The sequence below is a fragment of the Halichoerus grypus genome, chromosome 11, assembly GCF_964656455.1.
Source record: "Halichoerus grypus chromosome 11, mHalGry1.hap1.1, whole genome shotgun sequence".
In the NCBI taxonomy this organism is placed as follows: Eukaryota; Metazoa; Chordata; class Mammalia; order Carnivora; family Phocidae; genus Halichoerus; species Halichoerus grypus.
Window position 1 is genome coordinate 90,838,751 of NC_135722.1, and position 16,505 is coordinate 90,855,255.

Below are 16,505 nucleotides of genomic sequence, written 5' to 3' on the forward strand. Positions count from 1 at the left end.
GGCAGGGCAGCCTGTTCACTGCCTCATAAAGTAACACTCTGGTTCTTGCTGCTACAATTTGTCATTGGTCTGGACAGTGGCAGCAGGTTCCCGGGATAGAACATGAACGAGAGGGAGGGACGTGGTGGGAGATGGCGGATCAGGGACTCAGCCTGCCTTTGTAGCTGCGGCCTCTGTGTGCTGTTGGGGGGAGGGAAGGGCATGTCCATATGGAGGGATGTGTGTGTGAGTGTGTGTGTGCTGGGGTGAAGTTAGGACTGCTGACCGCACAGGCAGAGACTAGGCATCACTAACTATAAGCTTGTGATATTTCCTAGTACCGATTTTAAATCCAGTTTTTATTAAGAGAGTCATATTTGTTAGCATTGAGACAGAACAATAATACGGATAATTGAGGTAATAGTTATTGGATCCTTACTCTGCATTGGACATTGTGCTAAAAACCTGACATTCGGTGCGGACCTGGTACCTCTTTGGTGAAGCCGCAGCTGAGGAGACTCCGGTGCTCGCCATGGCCAATGAAAAGCCCAAGGAAGGAGTCAAGACTGAGAACAACGATCATATTAATTTGAAGGTGGCAGGGCAGGATGGTTCTGTGGTGCAGTTTACGATTAAGAGGCATACACCACTTAGTAAACCAATGAAAGCCTATTGCGAACAATAGGGTTTGTCAATGAGGCAGATCAGATTCCGATTTGATGGGCAGCCAATCAAAGAAACAGACAAACCTGCACAGTTGGAAATGGAGGATGAAGATACAATTGATGTGTTCCAGCAGCAGACAGGAGGTGTCTACTAAAAGGGGAACCTGCTACTTTACTCCAGAACTCTGTTCCTCCAGACCAAGAAGACATTCTCAAGTAGAAAGCCACAATTTGGTTCCACCACATCCTGACTACTACAGTATAGTTTTCTCTATTCTTTCATTTTCCCCTTCCCCGTTCCTTTATTGTACATAAAGTAACTGTGTATGTGCACAAGCATATCGCATTTTTTTAACTAAATGGCCAATGGTATACTTTGATCGACATCAAATGGAGATGGGATGGGGGAAAATACTGTTTCTGTGAAAATACCCCTCTCCCCATTAGTGGCATGCTCAGTCAGCTCTTATCTTTATATTCCAGTAAGTTATTTTGCTCTCACAGTTTAACAAAAAAAGAAAAACAGAAAAATCCTTGCATATCTTGTTCAACTGGAGAATTTTAATGTTTTTCATTTATCATTGTAAAACCAAGGACAATTTTATAACTTTTTGTACGTAGCTGTTACATGTAGGGCAATCTGTCTTTAAGTAGGGATGTATTACCCTAAAAGAAATGAATCCTAGGTAGTTTTCCCTTCAAGTCAAGCATCTTGTTGTTTAAATAAACTTGTTGTTTAAAAAAAATAAAAATAAAAACCTGACATTCAGTGTGTGTGTATAATTTTTTTTCCTAGAGCCATTCTGTGAGTTAGGTACTATTATCATTTCTCCTTGGTAGAGGAATTGAAATGTAACATGATGTAACTTGTCATGGCCTTAAAATTTTTTTTTATTTATTTATTTTTGCCAGAGAGAGAGAGAGCACACAACACGAGCAGGGGGGAGGGGCAGAGGGAGAAGCAGACTCCCTGTTGAGCAGGGAGCCTGATGTGGGACTTGATCCCAGGACCCTGGGATCATGACCTGAGCCAAAGGCAGATGCTTAACCAACGGAGCCAGCCAGGCGCCCCTGGCCTTAAAATTTTTAAATGCTGGAATGAGGCTTTAAATCCAGATGGGTCTGACTTCTGAGTCTGTGCTCTGGCCACGGCACTCCCCTGTTGGGTCTCAGCCTAGACACATGATGGGAAGATCCGATGGGGACTGACGTGGGCCTGGAAGTGTGGTGGTTCTGGATGCTGGCTGTCTGGATGCTGCAGAGGAGGAGGTTCCTGCACTGGGGAGGGATTGTGCCTGGTCACCTCTGAGTAGGCTGGTTGCATAATTTATCCTCCGGACTGGGACAAATTGGGAGTAAATGGGACTTTATTAATAATTAAGCTTAGAATAGAGGCATAAATCATTCTCACTATTGGATTTTCGCCAAGTTCATGAGTCTGGGAGGCATTTGTGGGCTTCAGATGAATTTAATATGTGGCATCCATCATGTTTCCAATTCCTCATGGACCCGAGCCTCCCCTGCTTCTGAACAGTCAGGAAACCTCCACAACTTAGCACTCAGCACCATTCCACCATGTCAGATGACCTTCCTGTGCACCTGAGGGAGAGACATGACGGGGTGGCGTTGAGGAAGCTTGACTGGAAGAGCGAGTGCAGGAAGACCAGCCAGGAATCTAGGGCAGTAGCTTCTTCCGTCAGGTGATCACGCCCTTTGCTGGTACAGACCGAGCCTGTGAGGTCTCCACCTGATTCCTGGCTGGTCCCAGATACACAAGTGGGACTTCGCAGTCAGCTACCACCTCCATTGTATTTTACTGCCATTCCATAGCCGCCATGGACAATTTCCAGTGGGGTCGCATCGCCCTAAATCTTTAAAAGAAGTTTCGTTTATTGCCAGCAAGCTACATAGAACAGGTACATCATTCGACAGGAATTCCATAATCCTCTCCTTAGGAAGCACCAGCAGGATGTTCGAGGAGTATAAGTTTCCACAAGGAGATCTGACCAGATCATTATGTTCTGTGTTCACTCTCTTTGCCTCGGTTCCCCAGGTGATACCGTGTCGCTTTCCAATATCACATTAGGCATCATCCTCATGACATTCTTCAAGTTTGCAGAGAACAGCGTGTCTTCAGTAAAACAATGCTACGGAAGAACAGAGCTGCTCTTTGGCAGTTCTGATGATTTCCCCCATTTTCTACTCCTCCCTCACTGTTTTTTTTTTTTTTTGCACGATTATGATGGGGGTGATGTCAGATTTGGGGAACTGCGGGCTCCCCTTGAGTTCCACTGCCGCTGTTAGAGCGGCACACTGGCATGCAGGTGACCTTGAGTTACTCAGCAAAGTTCCTCAGTTTGGGGAGTGCGGTAAAGGGGTGTTCTCATGCATCATAGCTCTGCTCTCACAGTGGAGGATGCAGCTGGCTCTCAGTCTGGGGGTGGGGGTGGGGGTGAGGGGTTCTCAGCCCTTTCTCTTCTGCAGCTGCTTCCTGGGCAGGCAGATACTCACGCATTCATCCATTTGCTCTATCATTCTTGTTTACTCAGAAATATTTCTTGAGCTCCTGCTCTGTCCCGTGCATTGTGCTGACTGCTTCTGATTTGCTGGGAAACATGATTGTCAAGGTCTCTGCTGGGAATGTGTTGTCTAGACGGAAGAGGACAGAGGGCAACGAGAAGGTGCCACTGCTACCTGGGTCATTTTCTCCAGCTCCCACTCCGCACATTGGGATCTTGCTCCATGGTCTCTCTCCTTCCCTTGGCTGGATCTCCAAGCATGAATACTCTGGTGGAGGGTTGGATATTTTTATCAGGCACAATGAGCGAGCTGAAGACACTTGAGCGGATGTGAGCAGAAAATTGGAATCAAGAAGTCAGAAAAATAATTTGCACCTAAGTTGCTTGGTGTGTCCCACCGGCCTCGCGAGCCACACGGATGCAGAATGTTCGTAAAATTCTGAACCTTCCAGCCAGGTCCCAGAGCAGTAAGTGTGAGTTTCTCTCTGAGGTAAATTCATCTTGGTGAATGCGAGTCTGTGTTTTTAGGGGCCAGCAAAATAAGACAGTTGAATATAGTAGGGACTGTTTTATTCTTTATAAAAGAACCTAGCCACTATCTATCTATAAGGCTTCTATTTTGTCGTTTGGATAGTATTTGCTGTATATTTTATGTATTTATGACAGGCGGAAGATATATCTTAAATAATCACATTGTATGGTGGCAGCAGATGTAGATCCTGGTTTATAGAAAATACTAAATAAATGATTGTTATTATAACTATTCTCACATTGCCAACACCGATTTACTACCAAGAGGTCACAAAAACTCCCTACTTTCACCAAACTTGAGTAAAGCTCCCCTGAGTACTCTTTCTGACTAGTTCCTGACTTTGGGCCTGTTATGTCCAGTTTTAGCAAGAAGCCTGCTGGGTCAGTTTAGCAAAACACCTTCACCTTGATATCTGATCGAATATCTCATCCCTAGCGCTCCATATCCTATCACCCTGCCCTGCCTTCGGCAAGACTCGTGTTCACTACACCAGTCCACCTAGCGAGAATTCTCACAGACCCGACGTGTCCTCTCAGTTGTTTTGCATTACAGACCCCACTCTGCTTCTTGGCTATAAATCTCCATTTGATTGTCTTGGATTCAGAGCTGAATCCTATCTCTTTCCCTTACTACAAAACCCTCTTACAATTGCCCCCTTGGATAAAGTCTACCTTACTATCTTTAACAAATGTCATGAATAATTTTTATTTAGCAGAAGGCCCTATCTTAACTATGAGCACAACATAGGGAGAGGGAAGGGACAGAAGAAGCTATGGACCACAGCTGTGATGAACACATCCTGAGCCCTGAAGCAGGGTGTTCACCAGGCTGACGACTGGCTTGGGCCATGGGACTGGTGGGGAGGTGGTCATACAGGACATTGGACCCAGAGGAAATGGGTAGTTAGCAAAGCCCTGCCCACATAAGCCCCTGTCTTGGACCTGGCACAGTGGGATGTCCAGAGAGTGAAGGGGCAGGGACTGCTGAGGGCCCAGCAGATCCGGCCAAGCAGCAGGTCCTCCACTCAACCAGAGGTGGTCTCAAGGGAACAGGAGGGACACATGGGACATCCTTTGTCCTTGGAAGTATCCAATGGGGCTAGGTCTGTGGGAGCATTTCCTGGGACTGGGCGGTGGTGAAACCTGCCTTGGTGGGTACATAAAAGGAAGCTTCTGCCCACAGCTTGGGAGCGGTCAAGTCCAGGTTCTAGAGCAATCTGTCCTCGCTCTTCCTGGACACTCTGCTCCCCTCTCCAGCCAGCCTGTGCATCTTGCTACCATCCCAAACTGAGATGGACAAGTCCCTGCTCCTGCTCCTGCTGCTGGCAGTCTTCCCTTTTGTGTTCTTCCAAGGAGTGGGTGAGGCCCTGGGGCGGCTGGGCAGGGGTGAGGGAGAAGCCCCAGGGTGATGGCCTGACCTGGCTGGGAGGGAACGGGGTTAAGGATGAGGTTCTGCGATGATCTGCCCCCCAAGGGTTTAAGGTCTCTGTCTGCTGTCCCCACCCTGACTACTCCCAGGGAAAGAGTTCAGGTCCCTTCCTAAGATCTCAGAGTGGAGTCAGTCACTCCCTTGGGGCAGATTGGGGCCAAGGGCTCTTCCCACTTTAGGGCCTTGGAGCTGGCTGGGATGGCCTTAAGCAGCAGAGCCAACGGTAGCTTGAGACTTTCTATAAAGAAGCAGCCTAGAGTAGTGTTCTAGCAGGAACAGGTCATTGAAGGGCTTATGCTGAACCAGTATTGCCATAACAAGCGCATCGTTGCCACGTAGATGTGTTTGGGCATCAGATGACTTTTACGGGGAGGTACGGTAGGAAATCTTGTAAAACTGCATCCCTACTTTGGAGCTTCTACAGTCCTTATGTCCTATCATTTTCTAATAGATTCCTAGCCTCAGGCAGCTGTGTGTAGATGCTCTCATTGAGTTCTGCATAAGGACACCATAACTAAGCACTTTCACTTTATTTTTAACGGAATCAAGATGCCTGTGTCAAAGGACCATATCCTTAAAGAATCAATGGACTTAATCCAATAGGGGAGCATTTCCAAGCCTTAAGAGTATATTGGAGGAAGTGTTTAGGGTCATGGTTTCCCCTTGAACTCTTCGGTCCTACCAGTATCCTAGCACACCTTAGTCTCAATCCATTCAACCCTGGGATTAACCTTCATGTCTCTTTTCACAGGCCCAGCCACATTATGTATGGTCTGCAACAATTTTAAGAGAGGTCATTGTTTGAGGGGCAAGGGCAATTGCACCATGGAACAAGGTCCTGGGTGCAGAACCAGAGATTTCTTCATTTTCACGGAGATAGGTAATGCTGTCAAGCCAGGCTCTACTGGCTTGAGCTGGCGCCTGCCTCTTGAAACTGTGGAGAGGTCCTCCAGTCTGAGGGAGCTTTGCTGGGAGGTGGGTGTGCCCCTAGTCTGGAGGCCAGGCTGGGCATGGTTAGGGGAAGTCCTCTTACTTTGAGCTCCAACTATTGCTCTCTGACCCTGAGTATGAACATCCTTCTCTTCCAGATGGGTGGCGCTACGACCACACTGAACTGGACTGCTCTGATCATTGCCTATCTGTAAGTTTCCATCTAGGAGCCCTGAAGATTTCAAACTTTTGCTGTAAAGGTCGAGATTTCTGTAATAGATATCAAGGAAAAGGATGGGAATGGAAGACTCGCTAATGGTTCTTCCCTTGTTGGTGGAGGTGTCCACTCCCCCATCCCCATCCTTGGCCATCCTTGACCCTCTCTGGGCCTCTCTCCCTCCACATGTGCTCCTGAGGAGCACGCAGCATCCTCCCGTCTCCTCCCAGCTCCCCTCCTCACTTCCCTCCTGCCCACGGGCTCCTGCTCCCCAACACCAGACACTGTCGGGTCGCCCTTGGTGTCCTCTTGTCTGCAAATCACCAGCTCTCCTCACCCTGCGTCTCCTCCTCCTTCACAATCACTTGGCTTCTCTGGCTGACAGGCTGCCTGGTTTCTAGTCCCACAACTCAGGAGTGACTGTGATGTACCCAGACAGGGCAGGGGTTCCATTTCGCACATCAGGAGTTGGAGGGGTCAGTGGAAAACTCAGGAAAACCTGTCCCACTGGCAGACGGACAGAGAAGAAGGTGTCAAGGCCTGAGGCAGCAGAGATGGGCTCACCAGCTTTGGATGCTACACACATTCTCTGAGCCTACTGATGGCTTCCATTGTCCAGGGAGGGGAGTGGGAGCGGGGCTGGTGAATCACAGACACGGGAGACCACGGGAATAGGAAGTGAGTGAAGGCCACAGAAGCAGGTGGGGACCCAGGACGGAGGAGCATCGCCATCTCTTTTCTGTGACAACCGGCAGGTGATTGGCAGAGCAGGTTGAATGGAGAAATGGCACAGGAGTCACATGGCAGAGGGTTGAGGAATGAAGGGACCGTGACAGGAGGACATAGGGAGTATGGGCAGCTCTTCCAAGGAGCTTGGGAGGAACTGAGAAAGTGGGACAGTATCTTTTATAGGAACAGTGAATTTCATATGTTCTTAGGCAAGGAAAGATTTTATTTTGGCAGCAATAGTAGTTTCCTAATGATGCCAAATTTGAGGTACAACTTTGGGACACTTTAATCTGTGTAGAAATTCATATTTTTGTCCTAAGACCAAAATAGCCCAAATTTGTAATTCATCATAGCTTTAAGTACCTGGGAAGGAATGCAGATAACATGACTATAGGTTCACAACTAAAATCTGTTGTAATTAAAGTAACTGGTGCCTTTTATAAATTGATCTTGTGGCTTCTTGGAGATTACCTCCACATTTTATTGATTTGACATTCTTCTTTTCCTTTTTTTATATGGACTGACTTTTCCTTTTTGTGTATATGCTCCATTTGAAATCTAGAAAATATTGAAATATTATATATACCTATGATATTATTTTATTTTATCATTCCAAGTATTTTCTAATAATTTTTAATATGAACTTTAATACTACTCTTATATAATTCTAGACATAATATTCTGTCTAATTGATTCTGAGGGGGCTTGGACTAGTATAATATTGAGGTTATAAATATCTGTTATTATGTAAGGTCATTGAGAAATTAAAGTACAACCTCAAGACTGTCTGTATGAAAAAAATAAACAGATTGTTTTAAATCTCCAGTGATTTGCTTTAGTTATCCTTTTATAAAGGCTAATGATTTCTTTAGAAGAGGGTCTTCAGACTTCACGTTTTCTTATATTTTTAATGTAGTTTGTATTATTTTGTGCCATAGTATAAAGAGGAAAAATATCCTAATTGCAGCAAATATTCTTTTGATTAATATTGTCATGCTTAAATAGGGAGTTGTTAAATTTGTGGTATTTTATCAGTGCATATGCATTATTTGGAAGAGAAAGAGAACATCAAATTATGAAGATGGGAAACTAAGAATCCAGGAAGGAATTCAGAATGCAGGTCACTGCTTTTAAATAACAATTCCTCCTTGGGAATAACAAAAAAAAGTATCATTTTTATTAAATTTGTCCAATTCAACTATATCATCAAATAGTTTTTTAGATTGGGTGTAATGGAAGCCCCACCACAAGCTGGCTAAGACATTTAAGTAATTTATTAGTCGACCACACTGGAAATCGAAAGGATGAATTTTTTCCAGAGTTGGTCAAATATAGGAACTCTGGGTTCATTTCTCTGGGATTCTCTCACACTGCCCTTTTTTTTTTCCCTGGGAAGGATTCGTCCTCCTGCTGTTTATGTTCATGATTACGAAATGGCTGCATCAGCCCCAGGTCTCAAATATATAAACATTATCCAGAGAAAGACTTCATTTGTGCCAGAATTTTCTTCCAAATGCCTGATATTCACTTCCATCAGACCAGTTTAGATCACATGCCCACTCAAAACAAGTCCTTTGGCCAAGACTCACTTATTGACTCAGTTTCTCGGTTTCTGCGCCACCCCCGGGGACCAGGGACGACTAGGCCTCCCTGCAGTCACATGATTCTCCACCAGCAATCTGCGGCTCTTGAAAGGGGGGAAAGGAATGCATCCTATTGGGACAACCAAGGGCTGTCCATCTAGTAGAGTTCTGCATGGAAGCTCTTCGGCTAGCTGTCTGGAAAAGACACCACGTTGCAAACAATTTTCATGACTAAGATAAGCTTTGAGAGAGTGAATGCCCTAGTTTTCGAGGGAGGTCATTCCTATTGGAAGCGACCTTGAACCGCTCCTATTCCTGCCCGGGCATAATTTTCTACTGAATAACACCAGAAACGTTAAGCAGCTGAAGTGCCTCTGCAGCGAGCCTAACACAGCAGTGCCGAGGAGAAAATGTCTAAGCGAGGAATAACCAACCTCCTGTCTGTCTGGAGAGATGTGGTTCCAGCTGGAGGAAATAACCTCGTGCGGTGCGTAAATTGGGAGGTGGTGGTGAAAGAGAAAGCAGAGGAAGGAGAAGTAGGCACAATCCCAAACATTTCAGGAACTGACCTTAGCGGAACTCAGCTGCCTCATTTTATTTTATTTATTTATTTATTTATTTATTGCAACATTTTTAATTATTTTATTATTTTTAAGATTTTTATTCATTTGTCAGAGAGAGAGAGAGAGCACACAAGCAGGGGGAGTGGGAGAGGGAGAGGGAGAAGCAGACTCCCCGCTGAGCAGGGAACCCGATGCGGGGCTCAATCCCAGGACCCTGGGATCGTGACCAGAGCCGAAGGCAGACACCTAACTGACTGGGCCACCCAGACGCCCTTATTTATTTATTTTTTAAGATTTTATTTATTTGTCAGAGATCCCAGGACCCTGGGATGATGACCTGAGCCAAAAGCAGACACTTAACAAACTGGGCCACCCAGGCGTCCCTGATTAACATCCATTTAATGCATAGCTGTTACTGCCATTGGGTCTGCAGTGAGGAAAATGTGGGGTGTGTTCATGAGGAATCTGAGGTCACAGGCACATAGGATAGAAATATAGGAAACAGGAGCAGGGGACAGATTTGGACGTACTGTGCTGTAGTGGTTAAGAGTGTAGGTTCTGTCCTCACACAGCCTGGATTTAAATCCCAAGGGATGCGTATGTTAGCAGTCTGGGCTTGAGCAAGTCTCGTCAGTACCGTGTTTGATTACCTCATATGTAAAATGGGTACAAGGTAAGGGTTTGTCTCAGAGCTTTGATGAAATTCAAATGTGATTATCCATGCGGAGTGTTTAGAGCAGTGCAGGGTTGGATAGTAATGTTCTGTGATCATTATCTGAGGAAACAGCTCAACGGGAGATTCAAGTCCAGTGTTATAGAAGAAGGGACAGTGGGCTAGGAGAGAATGAAACCATGAAAATAGAACAGACTGTCACTCTAATTTAGTTTGTTATTTGTCTAATGTTTATTTAGCACCTGGAGCCATCTGATTTCTGGGCTGACCCCTCATCTGAGAGGAAGCAGCGACCCTGTTCCGACACTCGTTGTCCATGTGTCTCTGGCTTCCTTCCTTCTGACCATCCTCTCCCTCTCCCACATCCAGCCTGGACTGCTGCAGGCTGTCCCAGTGGTAATCTCCCCGCCAGCTAGTTTATCATGGAGGGCCCACCTTGTGCCCTGGGCCCTGGAAAAGGGCTGGGCTGGGGCAGTGCAAGAAACAGGTGAGCAGTCTGTGTACTAAAGCGACTCTTGAGTTAGCCAGAAGGCAAATCGTCATACAGAAAGCAACCAGAGCTCTGTGCAGCCTGAGATCTCCGACACTAACAGTGGAGCCGAGGTCGCTCCCTTGGCGAGGTGGGAGTGAGCTGGGCATTGAAAAGGGCAGATAGAAAGAGTATTTTGGTGGAGGATTGATGCCCCCCAGAGACTGCGGAGGTCTGGACAGAATGACAACCTTGCTGCTTCCCTGAAAATTTTCCTTCTGTTTAGTGACACGTGCCTCTTGTACCCGGGAGCTTCTGGAATCAGACCAGTTCACTTCTGCTCTCAGATCTGTGGTGGAACTTAAGGCTGTAATGCTATCTCAGCCCTACCTTACTTCGCTAACGGAATAATGATTCAGTGATGTCCACGGCGTGCCAGGCCAATGTAAGAGATTTTGCACAGCAGCGTTGATCTAACACATTCTCAAAATGCTCTCAGGGATGGGCTGGCCATCTTTTTTTCTCTTCCTTTTCTAGCTCTTCTGGTGCATTCTGTGCTGAGAACTCATATAGGAGAAACCACACAACCTACAGTGGAACACATCTATATCTTGAAAGCACTCAGTTTCCTTCACCAGATAAACAATTCTTTTTTTTTTTTTTAAGATTTTATTTATTTGAGAGAGAGAGAGAGAGCAAGAATGAGGGGGAGAAGGGGCAGAGAGAGAGGGAGAAAGCAGACTCCCCGTGGAGCAGGGAGCCCGATGTGGGGCTCGATCCCAGGACCCTGGGATCATGACCTGAGCCAAAGGCAGACGCTTAACCAACGGAGCCATCCAGGCGCCCCCTGATAAACAATTCTTAAAAAAATTAATCATTTCCTGGGCTCCCGCAGCCTTTGAAGATGCTGGACAGCGAGGGAAGTAAGACAATGAGGAGGTCCCAGGTGGAAGTTGCTCAGAGCATCCGCAGCAGCTCAGAGGTTTTTAAAGGAATCCTATCAGTGTGGGGTAAAAGGCACAGACAGTCCAAGTGAAAAGAGTCCTTCTGACCTCCAGTATTTCAGGGACAGGAAGCAGACTGACAGCTGGGAATGTGGACCATCTTTCGTAGATGGAAGGGCGATTCAGGGGGAGGAGCCAGGAAGGCGGAGCTAAGATCCACAGAGAGTCATTCTCAAGTGCTGGACTGACTCCCTGTGAAAGGCTGGGCTTCAGAACTGTCAGGGACCAGAGACTGGTATGTGCCTTACATTCTCTCCTTTTGAATGGAAGTATTTATTATAGTTATTCTGTTTCCTGCTAGTTTATGTTAGGTGTGTGGATAGCGGATATTTGTCTATTTAGTTCATAAGACCCGAAGAACCGCACCTGAGAAGCCTCATCCACCCCAGGACCTGCTTCAGATGACAAGATCCTGGATTTTCATTTATTGCTGTAATGGGATGGGATTACAGACTGAGTAGACATTTCTCCAAAGGAAACATGCAAATGGCCCATGGGTATTTGAAAAGGTGCTCCATGTCACCAGTCATCAGAGAAATGCAAATCAAAACCACTGAGATACCACCCTACACTTGTCAGGTTGGCTATAATCAAAAACAGAAAAGTGTTGGCCAAGATGTGGAGAAAGAGGGACCATTGGTGGGAATGGAGTATGGAGGTTCCTCAAAAAGGTAAAAATAGAACTACCATCTGATCCAGTAATTTCACTTCCAGGTATTTCTCCAGAGGAAATAAAATCGCTATTGCTTGGCGGTATCTGCATCCCCGTGTTCGTTGCAACATTATTTACAATAGCCGAGACATGGAAACACCCTAAGTGTCCATCGACAGGTGAATGCATGAAGAAGGTGTGGTGTATACATGCAGTTGGTATTACTCAGCCTTAAAAAAAGAAGGAAATCCTGCCACTGTGCCCACAAGGATGGGCCTGGAGGACATTAGGCTAAGTGAAATAAGCCAGACAGAAAGACAGATCCTGTGTGATCTCACTTACATGTGGAATCTACAATAGTCAAACTCACAGAAGCAGAGAGTAGAGTGATGGTCACCCAGGGCTGGGAGAAGGGTCAATGGATAGATGCTGGCCAAGGAGAATGAAGTTTTAGTTATGCAAGATGAATAAGTTCTGGAAATCTATTATACACATAGCACCTATAGATAACAGTACCGTATTATAGACTTAAGATGTGCTGAAAACATAGATCTTATGTTAAGTGAAAATGAAATAATAATAATAATAATAAAGGAGATGGAAGGGATTTTTGAAAGGTGATTGACCCTGCATGACAATAGACTATTGTGGAAATGACATTGCATTGCTTCAAGGCTAGGGTATAAATGGCCTTGCGCTTTGCACTTGGAACAGCTGTAACCTTGAAGTGCCATATAAGAATTCTGATTCATCAGAGGCTACCGTACTAGACAGAAAGGAGACCACATGGAGAAGCCTTGAGGCCACACGAAGTGAGAGACATGCCTGACCTGCCACATGCTGTTCCAGATCCAAACCTTTCAAGTTTTCCAGCTGAGGCCTCAAACACCGTGGAGTTGAGCTGAGGCAATCTCACCAAGGGTGCCTGAGTTGCAGATTTGTGTAAAACACTTGTTTTAAGCGAGTAAGTTTTCGGGTAACTGGAACACTTTTTAAAAAGTGAGTATTTGTCATAAACTCATACTGATATTCCCAGTGAAATTTATGACTGTTTTTTCTTAACATTTTTGTCTATATTTGCATCTTTTTTTTTGATGGGGGAGGGTCAGAGGGAGAGGGAGAGAGAGAATCTTAAGCAGGCTCCATGCCCAGTGCGGCGCCCAAAGGGGCTCAATCTCATGACCCTTGAGATCATGACCTGAGCCGAGATCAAGAGTCGGATGCTCAGGACGCCTGGTGGTTAAACGTCTGCCTCCTGCTCAGGTCATGATTCCAGGTCCTGGGATTGAGTCCTGCATCGGGCTCCTTGCTCAGCAGGGAGCCTGCTTCTCCCCCTGCTTGTGCTCGCTCTTTCTGACAAATAAAGTCTTTAAAAAAAAAGAGTCGGATGCTCAACCGACTGAGCCACCCAGGTGTCCCTGAATCTCTTTTCTTCTTGTGCTGAAATGCTTGGTTCCTGACATGTATACAATGAATTTTGTATATGCATACACACACACGTGTGTGTGTGTGATGTGTGTGTGGGTACACACATGTGTGTATTTGTGTGTATATATATTATTTTCAGCATAACACTAATTTTATTACAAAATTATAATATCTGAGACAATTCTAAGGCCATTTTGTAGTTTTATTATCCTTATATTCCACTAGTAGTGTACAATCCAATTACTGTTTTTTTGGGGGGGTGCACAAAGGTGATTTTATTAAAGCACAGGGATAGGACCCACGGGCAGAAAGAGCTGCTACCAGTTACTGGCTTTTAAAGTCAAAAATGGGATGCATCCTCTCCCTCTCCCTGCCACCCTCCCCCTCCAGTGGCTCACTGAATTCCAAAGCCAGCTATAAAACACCACAGATTACAAGATGCTATCTGGGCAGAGAACGTGGCTATCTGCTGTGTGGCCCATAATTTCTGCAATGACATTTTAGGACAGTAACTGTGGCAGTGAGACCATACCTCGCCCCTTCTCCGTATCCCTGTATCTCTCTTAGGCAGGTCTGTGTATCTCTCTTCCAGAATCACGGCCTTGGGTCCAAAGTGCTTCCCCCTTTGTTCAGTGGCTTGTCCAAATACCAGACATTCAGAGTCATGGGGCCTGGGTATCAACTCCTTCCTGACTTTATAAATCAGGTCTCACTCTCTGATCTGCTGATGCCCTCAAACATGGCACTTGGTTTATTTATTTATTTATTTATTTATTTGAATAACAAAAGCAAAAAGAACAGACTCAATTTCTGACCCTGCACTTGAGAGAATCAGAAGGGTGAACCGGATGGGTGATTAAAAGTGGCGTAGGCAAGGGATGCCTGGGTGGCTCAGTCAGTTGAGCGCCTGACTCTTGATTTCGGCTCAGGTGATGATCTCAGGGTCGCGGGATCAAGCCCTGCACTGAGCACTGAATGCAGAACCTGCTTGGGATTCTTTCCCTCCTCCTCTGCCCCTCCCCCCACTCGCACTCTCTCTCTCTCTCTCTCTCTCTCCCAAATAAATATATAAATACATACATAAATAAAAATTTTTTAAAAGTTTAAAGAAAAAGTGGCATAGGCTGAGGGACAACTCACCCCACCAATAGGACAACCAGACAACGCCCTGTGTCATCTACGATTTATTTTCTTTCCTCTGTTCCCCCTTCACCTTTTATTATTTTATTTTCACCTCTCTCTCTTTCACCACTAGTTTAAATACTTACCTAAATGTGGAAATCCAGCATGACAGAGAGGACCTGCAAGCATAGTTGATAGATTCTGCTAAGGAACCTAGGAGAATTCTACACAGCCTTGAATAACTGATTGGTGCACCCACATAAAATCAGTTATGCTGGGGAGGCGGGGGGCGCCTGGGTGGCTCAGTCGTTAAGCGTCTGCCTTCTTCTCAGGTCATGATCCTGGCGTCCTGGGATCAAGTCCTGCATCGGGCTCCCTGCTCAGCTTCTCCCTCCTCCTCTCCCACTCCCCCTGCTTGTGGTCTCTCCCTCTCACTCTCTCTCAAATAAATAAATAAATAAATAAATAAAATCTTTTTTTAAAAAATCGGTTATGCTCCCCAGGTGGGAGCCCTCGAGCCAGCAGAGGAGCTGGTAACCATGCGGGCAGAGGGGTCGGGGCAGAACAGGCCACCGGCAGGCCTGAGGGCAGGGTCACATGGCTGACGGGTGGGCAGGAGGCTGAAACTTCTTGAATGAGAAGTGCCGGAGACTGAAAAACCAAACGTGAGGGTGACAGGGGCTGCAAAGTTGGTAGTCGCTGTGGCAGGATGTTTATCACAGGTTATGTTAGTTCTCAAGTATTTGAAATAAAAATGGAGGCAAGTTTAGGAAATCTGTTTGCAAGGTCAGTACTGGACATGACTGCACGATCTACAAAACTTTCCGGATGTAACTGTGACATGTCAAAGCTTGCCCTGAGAATCGTTTTGCTTTTAAAAATGACAAACCATAAGAGCCTCTTAATCTTAGGAAAGAAACTGAGGGTTGCTGGTGTGGAAGGGGGTGGGAGGGAGGGGGTGGGTGATGGACACTGGGGAGGGTATGTGTTGCAGTGAGCGCTGGATGTTGTGTAAGACTGATGAATCACAGACCTGTATCCCTGAAACAAATAATACATTATATGTTAATTAAAAAAATGGCAACTGGAGTAGCCAATGGCCAATGTGGTGGACCCAAAATCTGCCTGGAAGACAATGTTCTTTTTTTTTTCACTATGAGTGAAATCATATGGTATTTAATGAGTGGTGTTAAGAATAATGTTAGAAAAGGGATCAGTGGAAAATAGAAAAACAGAAGTATTAGATACCAAACATTTTGACATGCGGGGAGGAGATGGCCACACTCACTACCTCCAGTTCAGCTCTATCCACACACCATTAGTGCCCTCTCTTCTGGCTTCTACCACCAATGCTCACCTGTGCATGCTCTGACCACGGTCATCAATAATCACCAAGGTCTCGCCTGTATGATTGGACCTTATCCTATTTCTCTGACCAGCCCTCCACATTCTAAGGGCGTGTTCTTCACCCAACTCTTTAACTTTCCCATTCCTTTAAATTCCATGCTTTTCTTGTCACTCATCACTTGGTTCAGTGGTCAACTACTTAGCTCTCATGACTTTAGCAGCATATATGTCCTTGATCTGCATGTAGCTGTTTATGATCCCAAACCTGCCATCTCCAGCTGTGAAATTGTCCCAAACCTTCACACCAATGTATCCATGTACCTAGGCCAGAGAAGCCCCTGCCTGCCTAGCGGCTGTCTCGAAACACCATTTCCTTAGTGGCTTAGATGTTGCATGACTACAGAGCATTGAACAGGCCAACACTCTGAGGTCATAAAACCACCCTGAAGGGAAAGAAGAAAGGGATGGGGTGGAGAGGCTCCAACCAGCTGAGTGGGATTGATGGCTTCAACATGAAAGAGTCTTTTGCCCACCACCTTCGGGGCTGCAGGGAAGGGACATGCCAACCTCTCACCCTGGGCTCCCTTGGACAGGAGCACCAAGACAGAAGATGCCATTCAGGCTAGCAGGGCTTCAGCACAGAGAGCTTTACCTGGATTAGTCTC

General features: G+C 45.9%; 1 pseudogene; it reads left to right on the forward strand.

The window, feature by feature from the left end:
• Positions 1–477: 477 nt before the first annotated feature.
• On the forward strand, positions 478–980 carry LOC118540201 (small ubiquitin-related modifier 2 pseudogene; annotated as a pseudogene).
• The last annotated feature ends 15,525 nt before the right edge of the window (positions 981–16,505 follow it).